Raw genomic sequence first — 11,632 nt, forward strand, 5'->3', positions numbered from 1 at the left:
CCCTCGCGGTGTTTATTTACCTGCGTGTAACCGGCCAGCCCGCACATGGATACTTTGTAAGTCTTGGACAGCTCAATACCAGATAAACACTCCAGGAATAATAAATACATTAATAAATAATGGATTTAGGAAAAACCGAGTATGAAGAGAAGTTGTTTCAAATGGCCAAGCATTATAAACAAGAAAGCAGTCGTCGGTCACAAATAGAGACTGAATTGCCAAGAGTTAAGTGAGACCTGTGCTTGGAGAACAACTTACTGTAGGAAATGCTAGGAGCTCTAGTCATGGTCATGGAAAAGAGGACTGAACAAAACTCCCAGACAGCATAAAAACAGTCGCACAACGGCTCCGAGGGAAGTGATCCAAAAGGCGTTTTCCTCTCCTTCCCTTTCCACGAGACCCAACCGAGCTGAGAAGACGTGGAAGCGCTTTACACGAGGTGACCTTTGCGCTGCCGCCAGCTCGCTGAAGCAGCCGCGCTCTGAACCCCCCCCCCCCCCCGGGGCAGCGCCAGCCGCCACGGCCCCGCTCCCCGCTCCTCCTCCGAGGGCGGGAGCGCGGCGGCGGGGCCCGGCGGAGGCTGCCGGCCGGGCTGCCCGCCGCAGGGCGCGGGAGGAAGCGGCCGCCTCCCGCCCGGGCGCGGGCCAATGGGCGGCGGGCGGCGGCGGCCCGAAGCAGCAGCGGAGCAGGCCCCGGCGGGGCCGCGTGTGACGCACTTCGGTAACCCGACTCCCCGCCCCCGGCACGAACCGCCGCGCTGACATGGCCCCTCCTCGCCACAACCCGGGGGGGAGACGGCAGCGGGGCGCGGCGCAACCTCGGCCGCCCCCGGTTACCTCCGGGCACTCCTGAGGCGGCCACCCCGGGGAAGCGGGAGCCGGGACGCGCGTTCCTCCCCCCCGGGGGAAGCGAGGGAAAACGCGGGGTCACGGCGGCGGATAAGGCGCCTGATGAGACCGGACACGCCAGGGTGTGGCTCCGGGCAGCGCACGGGAAGGGAGCGCTCAGCCGAGGAGAAGGGGGGCAGCAGCGCTACCCGGGCTGCCAAAAAGTAATTAAAAACAAAACAAAACAAGCCACCAACAGTAACTCCAGCACCGGACTCGACTCAGCGGTGATTGAAACTTTGTGTTAACTCCGAACACCGCATCCCGTGGGAAGACAACAACAAGAGCCGAGCCGGGGCAGTACAATATATATAAATAAAAAGCGGCGAAAGAGGGAGCCGAGCGCGTTCACTCCCCATTCTCAGGGGTGAGGGGGGAAAAAAAAAAAAAAAAAAAAAAAAATTGAGATCGCTCGGTCCCAGATTTCCATGGGACGGCCGGGTTATAGAACGCTAGCCGCGACAGAGGCCGGCGGTGCGGGCACCCAAAGCCAGCGCACCCAAGCACGGGGGGTATGTTCAGGCAGGGAGAAGGATACCCGAAAAACAGGCCCTCCCTGCTCAGCCGCTCTCCTCTCCGCCGCCACTCACTCCTCACTCCCTCCAACTCCCTAGCCACGGCAACAACTGTGTTTATATATATATATATATATATATATTTTTAATCCGTGTAGAGAAAATAAGCGCCCAGAAAAAGAGAAACACCAGGAAAGCTCTCACTTCCTACCTGGGCAGGGTTCAGCTCAGTTCAATGCGTGCCGAGGAGGAGGGGGCAGAGGAGCACTATCTAAAACAAAAGTGGCGCCAAAACCCCCCAGTAAGAAGCATTCTTCCTCCTCCTCCTCTTCCCCCCTCCCCCTCCAGGGCCGGCGAGAGCCCAGCGGGGTTCCAGTAACACGCGGCTCCCGGCATCGGGCGTCCCCGGCACAAGTTGGCAAGCGCCCGTTCTTTACCAAAAAAAAAAAAAAAAAAAAAATAAAAAAAAAAAAATAAAGCCAAACGGAAACTGCCACAACTCTTCCTCTTAGCGGGCAGCCGCCGAAGAGCTCGCCCAAAGTCACTCGGAGGGGAAAACTCGCCCACAAAGGCCTCCCCCGAGCTGGGCGCCGGGGGGAGGGGGGTCGCCAGCTCTTTGGGAGAAGGCAGGGAAGGAAGGCGGGGGGGAAAGGCGCAGGTCAGTCCCCACGTCCTCACTTGGGCCGAGGTAACTCGCTCTCGCCAGCCCTCCTGCCCGGGCGCTGGGGAAGAGGCGGCCGGAGTTGCTCCAGCTCGGCCGAGCCGACGGAGGGAGACGGAGGAAGCGAAACCCCGATCCCTCGGCACACTTCCCTCCGCGGGGAAGCCGCCGGGAGCGGGCTGGCAGGAAGAGCTCAGTTGCGGGGCGGCGGGAAGGAGGGGGAACGCTGTCAGGGGTGGGAGTCCCCTCTCCCCGGCCGCCTCCGACACTCCACCCCGGGGCACCGGCAGCCGCCCCACCATTTTCTCCTGCGCGCCGCGCGGCCCAGCGCTCCCCCCCCCCCCCCCCCCCCCGAGCACGGCCCGCAGCGGGCTCCGACCCCCCTCTCCCTCCCTCCCCAGCCCCCGAGCGGCCCGGCCCGGCTTGCCCACATACACCACACACACACACACAATGCCCGAGTCCTCCATCTTGCCAGCAGCCCCTGCTCGGCTCGGGAGAAGGGGGGAGGAGGAGGAGGAGAAGGTGGTTCTCCATTTTAGCTCGCCGAGCACTGGGCCCAGCCTGCCCGCTGCCGGCTCTGGGCAAGGAGGAACGGGGCTGCGGGCGGGCAGCGGGGGCCGCTTTCGGCGCCCTCTCGCTCTCTCAGTCGCGCTCCCGCTCGCGTCCCCCCTCCCCGCCGAGGCGCGCCGGGAAGGGGGGGTGGGGAAGCGGGGGGCTGGAGTGTTTTCGCGGCTCGGCCCCGCCGTCCTCCATCTTGGCTGCGCGGAGTCCCTGTGGCCAGCCGGCCTAGCGCCCCGCGCCGTCCTCGCAGGCCCGGGGACCGCGGGCCCCGTCCCGGTCTCTCTCCGCAGCCACGCACCGCGATCCCGAGTCCCCCCTCCAAACTTCCAGAAGCTTCGCCGCCATTTTCTAACTTACCTTGCCCAGTGTCGGCGTAGGCAGCGAGGAGGCCCGGGCTCGTAGCTCCGCTCCTATATCCCCGGCCCGGCTGCCGGTTGCGCGCCCGGCCCGGCCCGGCCCGGAGACTTGGCCGCGGAGGGGGGGTTTGGGGAGGGCGCGGGGCGCGGGCAGGTTATTTAATTTGGCGGCGGCGCTGGGGATTGTTTGGGGTGTTCGCTGCTCGGCGGCTCGCGAGCGAATGGAGGGCGCAGGCGCCACCTGGCGGCCACCGAGCGACGCCCGCTCTCCTGGGCGTGGGGCGACACCTGCCGGCCGGCCGCGGCAGGGCCGCGCCGAGCCGGGTAAACAAGGGTGCCGCGCATGCGCGCGCCGCCCCGCGCCCGCGCCCGCGCCCGCTCCCGCTCTCCCGCCCCGGGGCTGCCCGGCGGGTCCGGGGCGCTGAGGCGGGAGCGGAGCCGCCCGGGGAGAGGGGCGGGGGGGTGGAAGCGGGGGGCCCGGCCGGTGGAGGAGGTCCAGCTGCCGGCTTCATTCTCGGGGCGGGATCGGGTGACCGAAGCGCGGGGACAGCCTAAAAAGGAAGAGCTTCGGCCCGGCCCCGGCGAGACTCGCCCGGCCTCACGCCAGCGCGGGGCCTGGTGTCCTCCATTGCAACACACATGTAATTAGAAAATAATCGTTCTGCTGAGGCAAAGGTCGGTCTTTCTTGAAATAATCCATAAGCCACTTGCAGTTTTGTCCACGCTAACCCGTGCCATTACCTGCAGGCGTGCCAAGGTGAGGAGGCAGGAGCAGGTGACGCCATAGGGCTGCCGGGTCCCGGCCAACATCCTCGCCCGTGCCAAGCCACCACTGCCTTTTCAGAGCAAACCATAGCTGATCTGTCATTGCCTTCATTTGTTTTGTATTCGGGAAGCAAAGTCGCGTGCAAGGGAGCCTACGGTTTTGAAGATAAGTTTCCAGTTGCCCACATGGGTACAGGGTGCCGTGCCTCGAGAACTCCGGGCCTGCATGGCGATACAAACAGAAGCAACGTTTGCTGGCACTGATGGCATGTCTTCTGGTTAGGAGCTTTCTCCTGAAACATTTTCTGCTTTTGCCCATCACTGAGTGCGTTCCCCGTTTAAATTGGCATTTGCTCCTAGGCTCTGAGTGTGATTCCTTTTTCCTCCCTACGTGAAGATTCATAGGAACCTGAAATGATCACATACAAGCAGTATAGAATACTTAAAGTAACCGGATACAAAATTTGTGATGCTTATTTTCCTAAACAGGCAATTCAGTAGTTCCTTCTACATTTTTTTTTTCTGTATTGTGTAATGCTAAGCACATTACTCATGCTGAATAGTTGCACATAAGCTTATAGTTAGATCAGTCAGCACAGGACCAGTTTTGTCCTGGTAATTAGACTCTAACCATCCTCTTGTATTCATCCACTTGTAATTTTGGGGAGAGCGTTAGCATAACTAAGCAGGCACTAAGCCGAGTTACTTTGGTCACTGGCCTAACAAAGGGAGGACACTTAAGAGTATCCATCAGTTCCAGCCTTTTCAAAACTAAAATGAGGCATCCAGAGTAAATTACAATTATAATGGAAACTGTAATCCGATGAGCATTTAAAATAAAAAAAAAAAAAAGTGCAATATGAGTTGATGTCACCTAGCAATTAATCTGTTGCTACATGAAACAGAAGTAGGAAAAAATAAAGTATATTCTATAGCTTGAATTCACGTTTCAGAACAGTCACAAAACTATGTTCAAGGTTCCAGTTACAGCTGCAGGTGCTGCTACTGCTGATCTTTAATGTGAATCTGTTAATGTCTGTCTGAAAATTGTAGAAGAATTGTGAATAGAAGATAATCTGTTAAAGAAAAAAAAAAGCCAAAACAACAAAAGACCCCAACACACCAACCCTCAAGTAAGTTTTAAAATTGCCCACGATATATATGGCTGTTAAATTACACATAGAAATAGATGGAAAGGAGCTGGATCCACTTATGCCTTCCCTGTACAAAGTCAACTTCTGACAGCTGCCAGATAGACAACTTTTCCATTAAAATAAACTACACGCTTCCAAAACTAACATTTTGCCTGCACATGGAATTCCAGTAATGCTGGAGATAGAACTGTATCCAGCTCTGCTTGAGATACAATAGAGCTACTCAAATTACAACTCAAATCCAAACCTTTGTAAGATTCTAGCACTCTACTGCCAGAGCTGGCAGAAGTACAACACTGAAGCAACTTCAGAGTCAGCTGTGCATAAAATCCACGTATTAGCATGTGCATCAGGTATTTGGTCTATTCTGAAAACACTGAGTTTACAGTTGACCTCATAGCTGAGATTGTTTAGGTAAATGTGTTTAACAGAAGAAAATGTGACATAGTTTTTATGGTGTGTTTTTGAAGAAATGAGCGTGTAAGTGCTGACAATACCATGGCAGAGAATCCAGCCCGTTTCCAAAGCTGACTCAGACCTTGGAAGCCCCAATTCATAACACTTCTGGGTGTCCTGACTGACATGACAGAATGTGCTTTTTTAAACTTGTGACAACAAAACGTGGAAACACTTGAGACCAGACTCCAGGTGCAGTGGCATATTACGAGCCGTTGGTCACAGAGCCCGCCTAAGAGGATTTTGCACTCCCCAGTTCATTTCCTCCCTCCCAGTTGTTCCATTCAGCTGTTCGCCTGGCCGCTGTCTAAGCAAAACTTGCCTCATCAGAGAAGCGGGGAGGACCATTTGTTTTAAGGGACTGGTTTCTTTTTTTTTTTTTTTTTCCCCTAACCAGATCATTTCTCAGATGCCATTTAGAGTACAACTACAAAAGCAATTCATTCCGCACAACTGAAGGTGCGGTGCGTTTCTGTAGAGGCTGGGAACATTACTGCGCTGCTCCAGTGACCAGAGGACAGGAATTTCTTAAGCCAGCTGTGCCCTGGGAGGATTCCTAACACAGCACCACACTTGAATCATGCAAATAACCACCGTTAACCACTTTATGTAGCACGTATCTAAGGAGCAAACACAACAATCTCTCAAATGGTGGGTAGGAATAAAGGGGGCAGAAAAGTGGAACAAATTCTTAACCATTCTATTTGTTGTCTTTATGGGGGACAAAACTGGGTCTCTGAAGAGCCTAACTTTGGCACTTTCCCCAGGAACTGATCGTGCTCCTGGGACTGGGCCTTCCAGTGGGTGCAACAGGGAAGACAAGATGAAAAGCGGTTCCTCTGCTAGGACACCACTTCTGTCTAAGCTAACAATTACAGAATGGGTTTCTACCATCTGTTCAGACTTTCTGAAGAAATCAAAGAACATCCTGAAGTTTATAGTTTTAGCACTCTAGCATCCTTTCCAATACAATGAAAAAGTGTAAAAGAAAAAAAAAAGTGTTATCCAAGCATAATAATGAAATAGAGATACTTTAAATTCTGACCTTCCTTGAAAGGACTTATATCTGATAGAAAAGAAGTTCTGTGGAAAAGTGTAGGAAAAAGTGTTCTACAGGACTATGTCATCTTTCTCATAAAAGCTACTCTTGAAGAGCTTCAAAGTCCACCATTTCTGATATTGAGCCCAATTGAGAGAGGATTTAACAAAGACTTTACAACAGGGACTTTTACTATGCTTGATCCAAAAAGAGCTCTTGATCAGTTCACCAAGTTAAGAAACTGAGCAAGGAGAGGGTAGATACCAATTCCATGTCTGAATTAATGGCCAAAGGTTCACCACTAGAGCAGATCAGAATAAACTCAAGCTGCCAGATGGCTGATTCATTCTTCCAGGCAGGAGATTCATGCTCATGCTGCTTCCTTTTCTTTGAGGACAGCAGAATAGGAACCCCTTCTACAGTTCAGTTTCCTCTTTTTTTTTTTTTTTTTTTTTGTTAAATAGAAAAGCCACAGTCCTTTACCAGTTTTGTTTTTTTTTTTTTTTTTTTTTTAATGGATTTGCTTACAAGAATTGGAAAACAAACCAGAATTTGTATACTGGATTTGTTCCAAGGTGAGGTCATAACTTTGATGGTCCATATTAAATAAGCCACAGCCGTATTTTTATCTGTTTAGTTGAGCACAGAGGGAAAAAGAAGCCTTCCCAATCAGATTTTGTTTCCCAGATTTTTGAGACTGGCTTAATCACTCTAGGGAAATCTGCTCTTAATCTTTCTGGAGATGAGCTATTACATAAGAAACAAAAATAAAGACCAAAAAAAATGGGTTACTTTCCCATAATTTGCAGAAAAGAGATTGCACATCAGTATCTCCTTAGGCCTTTCCCTGTTCTGTGAATAATTTCTTCCTTTTGCAATTTACATAAGTGTCCCTTGTATGCCCCTATTTCTTGCCAGGTCCTTCCAGAACACCTAACACAAGTCTGAATTTTCTTTGATTCAGTAAGTTTCTGACTACTGTGCTCTCAGACCTGTATAGGAGCACAGCATCAGTTTGTCCAGTGTCGCTAAAAGAAGTTTTAACTCCCTTTCATTAACAGCTCTAGAAATTAATAGAACCCTAGTAACTCACAAATGCTTAATTGCATTATCAGCAGCTTTATTCAGGCATTTGTGCCATGTGTTACCTGAAGCCCTGTGCTCATTCCCCTGTTTGAGGTGAAGTGCTCTTGCTATGTCTCATTCTTTGAGATAAAAATCCCTTAGCCATGCTTTAAAGTTTTCATCACCAAACTGTGTAAAGGCCACACCAGTTACTGGTAGGAAATAATGAGAAGCCCTTCTAGCTTCATTCAAGGGGTTGCTTTCACTTGAGGCACCACCTCACCTGATGTACAGGAAAGAGTGTTACCATTCAGGCCACCTCTCTTGGATCCGGGATCTGATCTGCAATCTGTTTCCAGGTGTAGAGAGGCTTGGGGAGACACAACCAAGACATTCTTGCATCCTGTAGCTAAGTCCGGGCAGAGGGATTATGAATCAAAGATCATTTTATGAGTCAGGCACCATGACACCATCAGTGACAAAGTCTGTGGAAGAAGTGCAGGAACCAGAGAAACACGTTTCGAGTTGGGTAAGTGGCAGGGCATGGTTAAAGGCAGGAAAGAACAGACTGTATGCCAGAAAAAGGTCCGGGGTGAGAAGCAGACAAGAGCTGAAATAAGGTCAAGTGGGCCAAACAGCAGCAACTAGCACCGAGCAGGGGAAGCAGCTTTAGCTAAGCGACAGCTAAAAAACAAACAGTGAAACTACATCATGCTCTTGATGTGCAGGGCAACTGACCCATCAGGAACAGAAAGCAGTTCTCAGCTGGTTGGATTTCCTAGGGTCTCCGGCCCCGCTGAGACTCTGACATGGAGCCAGAGGGTTGCCTGAAAAGGGGAGGAAGGAGGCGGGCTTGTGGTTAGATGAGGTTAGAGTGAAACTGGGACAGAAATGTTGTTATTCAGCTCAACCTCTGCCCAAGATCATAGAGCAAAACAATTACAAAGTCAAGTACATTTCTGGTTAAGCTTTGAAGAAAATCTTCCATCAAATAAATGGGACAGCTCCCTTTTTTTATTTGCAGGCAAAGGTTTGAATAATGACCGTGGATTGGTTTATCTTGGTCTTTTCCCCACAAACTACTAAGGCTAGAACTTGGAGGGTTGGAGTGGGAGTACATGCAATGGGGGGTTGCTACATGACTGATTACTCAAGGAGCAGGTTACTCTTTCAGATAACAAGCTTGCATGGTTTTCTGGGGCTGACCTACCACGTTCCCAAGATCCTACATGTATCCCTAATACAGTTTCCTTTGGCTTAGATTTCATCATGAACAAACCTTAAGGTTTCATTCAGACAGTGCTTCTTGGAAGTCCTGTCTCCTTCAAATCAGGTCTGGGGCTCAAGGCGGTTCTTGCTGCCTCAACTCTCTGACGCAGTGGGAGGTGGAAGCAAAGCAAAGTGTGATCTTGTCATTAGCTGTGAGTTAGATTTTTTTTGTAAGTGGCACAATGCATAACAACTAGCAAGGAATAGAACAGTTTATGACATCTTGGTGGCTTGCACAGCTGTTCTAAACCGTTAAGATAAAAATACTTGTTTTAGACTGTAACTTCCTTTAGCGTGATTCTAGAAGTCCTGCAAAGCCTCAGTGCCAGCAGCTGTGATCAAAGTGTTTCCTCTCCACGGCAAAGGGCTCTCCCTGGACACTCGGCCAGTGATTCCCAACCCTGCTTCCCCCAGGGTGTAGCTTTACCTCCCTGCTCTGTACTGCTGGTTCCAGCTGTGAGCCCAGCAGAGGTGAAGCTTCCAACCTGGAACATGGGTCTTCCTTACAGAAACTTGCTAATTAAGCCTTTACAAAGTGACTGTTAACAAAGTTTAAAAAGGGCTAAATTGTGATGCAGAGGTAAGAACCGAATTAATGCTACTTTTGGTACATTCTATTTTGCAAATCACCAAAAGAGACATTTGAAGCAACAGTTATTTTTCTGGGGGCTTGTACCCTACCAACGGAGCTCCTGTACAGACTCCAACCACATCACACAGGTTGGTTATGCAAGAAAGAGAGGTTAAGTCAATCCTAGACTCAGAAGCCTCTCTCTGCTATGCAGGAGTTAAAAGGAAGAGACTACTGTGGCTTCATACCCACTTTCAAAAATCCTGTATTCAGAAGATTAACATTTTGGCTTAAGTGATGACTCTCATCATATGGTGCAAAACTAAGTAACATATGAGAAATTGCATTGTTTTTCAGCAATATCTAAATTTGTAAGATCAAAAAGATATAACATGAATAAATTTAAATGCTCTCTGCATTGGTAATTTCTGGAAGTTAAATTAATTAATTCTCCCAAATTTGCAGGTGACCACGTGCATTTCTACTAGACTTGGCTTTTCAGCAATCATTGTAATGATTCCCCTGGATATTTTCACAGTGGGACTCTGCAAAGGTGTTTTTCATTTTTTGACAGTAAATGCCATTTTTCAATCTAAGAGCAAAACCCTAATTCAAGTTTCTTTCCAATACATTTCCAGCAATTCTAACTTACCAAGCATTTTATCTCAGCCATCATTAATAGCTGTCTAGGCTATAAAACTGTAAATTATTATCCAAAGGCAACCAAGTAGTTTTCACCTACCTTGAAATATTACATACTCACAATGTAATTAATAGTTTTTTCCCCAGACTTTCCTTGGGATTTTGATTATTCAAGCAATTTATAACTAAATATATACTATCTTCTTGCCTGTCCTAGGAAAAAGCAAGCTCTTTTGATAAGCTGTCACAGAGCCATATTCTCTGAATTAATGTATATAGTTTTACTGCAATATTGATGTCTGTATTGCTTAATAGGAATTCCTGAGTTAAAAAAAAAATAAATCTGAATTTCAGTGAAGGTTCTTTATTATCACAGGTCATCTGCCTCCTCACAGAAAGCCACATTATAATTACAGCACACTAATTGCTGTACAGCCGCATCAGTGTATCTCTTAAAGCGACTTGACACAGTGGCATTCACAAAGATGGCAAGATATTTTCACAAACCTGAATTAGTGCGAAGGCATGGCAGGGTCGCGGCAGAAAAAAAAGAGTTTCTTGATCAAATATCCAGGCTACTCCAAAAAACTTCTGCATGTAAACACACCCCCCCACACACACACACTAGTAAGAGGGAGAATATTCACTCACACTTCAGTTCCATGAGGGGTGAAGGTGATCTCACTAGCCTGGCTCTTCCCAACTGACTGCACAGAGAACACACACGGCCATCCCCTTCCCAGAGCGGGCTCAAGAGCTAAGGCCGGCCCAGGCGATGGAATCCTCTGGGGCAGCGGCAGAGGCGCTCCCCGAGCCCGCTCGCTGGCATCGAGCCTTCTCGCTGGCACAAGTCAATCGTGCACAAAGTGGAGGGTGAAAAAGAACCCTGCGTAACAACTCATTGCTCTCATACTTACCACGGCAGGGAAACACTGCAAAAGCCAGAAAAGTCTCCAACTCCTCCTTTGCCCTAGGAAGAGCTGACCTTCCCTTTGGGTAGGCCTTACACATCATGTGCGAGGACCCGCACAGCTTGAAAGGCAGAACAGATTCTCCTCTGAGTAGTTACTAAATACTGTGGCAGCAAATGTCACCACTCCACGTAACATCCTAGTATACAACACTTCAGCTTGAAGTTTCACATCAACATGGTAATCAAGTGTCTGCATTAACCTCCCACTAACTTATAATTCAATTCTAACAACCTATTTTATTTAGATTTTTGTTAATTTCGATAAAAACAAGAATAAAAGCTAACTTTAAAAACCCATGTCTTAGGTTAACAGTGCTTTGAACACTCTGACAAACTGTCCTATAGCTTCAGGCTGCACATACAGATAACAAAAATTAGTTTTGGAGCACTGTGGTCAAAACTAACTAGGCAATATTAAAATAAGAGTTTAAATACTTTTTTTTTTTTTTTAAATCTGTATTAATTGAAAATCTTTTTATTGTGCTATGAGCTTAAGCAAATTTTTAAAAAAAGTACAGACAGCTAAGTATCATAGAGATACATGCAACAGCAACTAGTAGAGTAAGTCAGTATTTTCAAGCCCCACGTTTCAAGGCAGTGAGAAAAAGCTAAATGCGTAACAAAAAAAATTCTGTCTCTGCATTTTCCTTATTTTAGCGTTCTGTTCCTAAATTAGCCGTGCAATTTCCATGTTTTCTAAACAAAACAGCTCCAG

General features: G+C 48.9%; 1 protein-coding gene across 2 annotated transcripts in view; it reads right to left on the reverse strand.

Moving 5' to 3' along the window:
* Window positions 1-3,217, reverse strand: part of STAG2 (stromal antigen 2) — an 81,754-nt gene extending 78,537 nt beyond the window's left edge. Inside the window, exon 1 of one of the 2 annotated variants that reach the window (XM_042807151.1) lies at window positions 2,985-3,217. The gene's annotated coding sequence lies outside the window, so the exon portion shown is untranslated. The remainder of the gene's footprint in view (window positions 1-2,984) is intronic. The other variant, XM_042807150.1, reaches the window with a different exon arrangement.
* Between the last annotated feature and the right edge of the window lie 8,415 nt (window positions 3,218-11,632).

The sequence above is a fragment of the Tyto alba genome, unplaced genomic scaffold (assembly GCF_018691265.1).
Source record: "Tyto alba isolate M040663 unplaced genomic scaffold, T.alba_DEE_v4.0 Super-Scaffold_5, whole genome shotgun sequence".
In the NCBI taxonomy this organism is placed as follows: domain Eukaryota; kingdom Metazoa; phylum Chordata; class Aves; order Strigiformes; family Tytonidae; genus Tyto; species Tyto alba.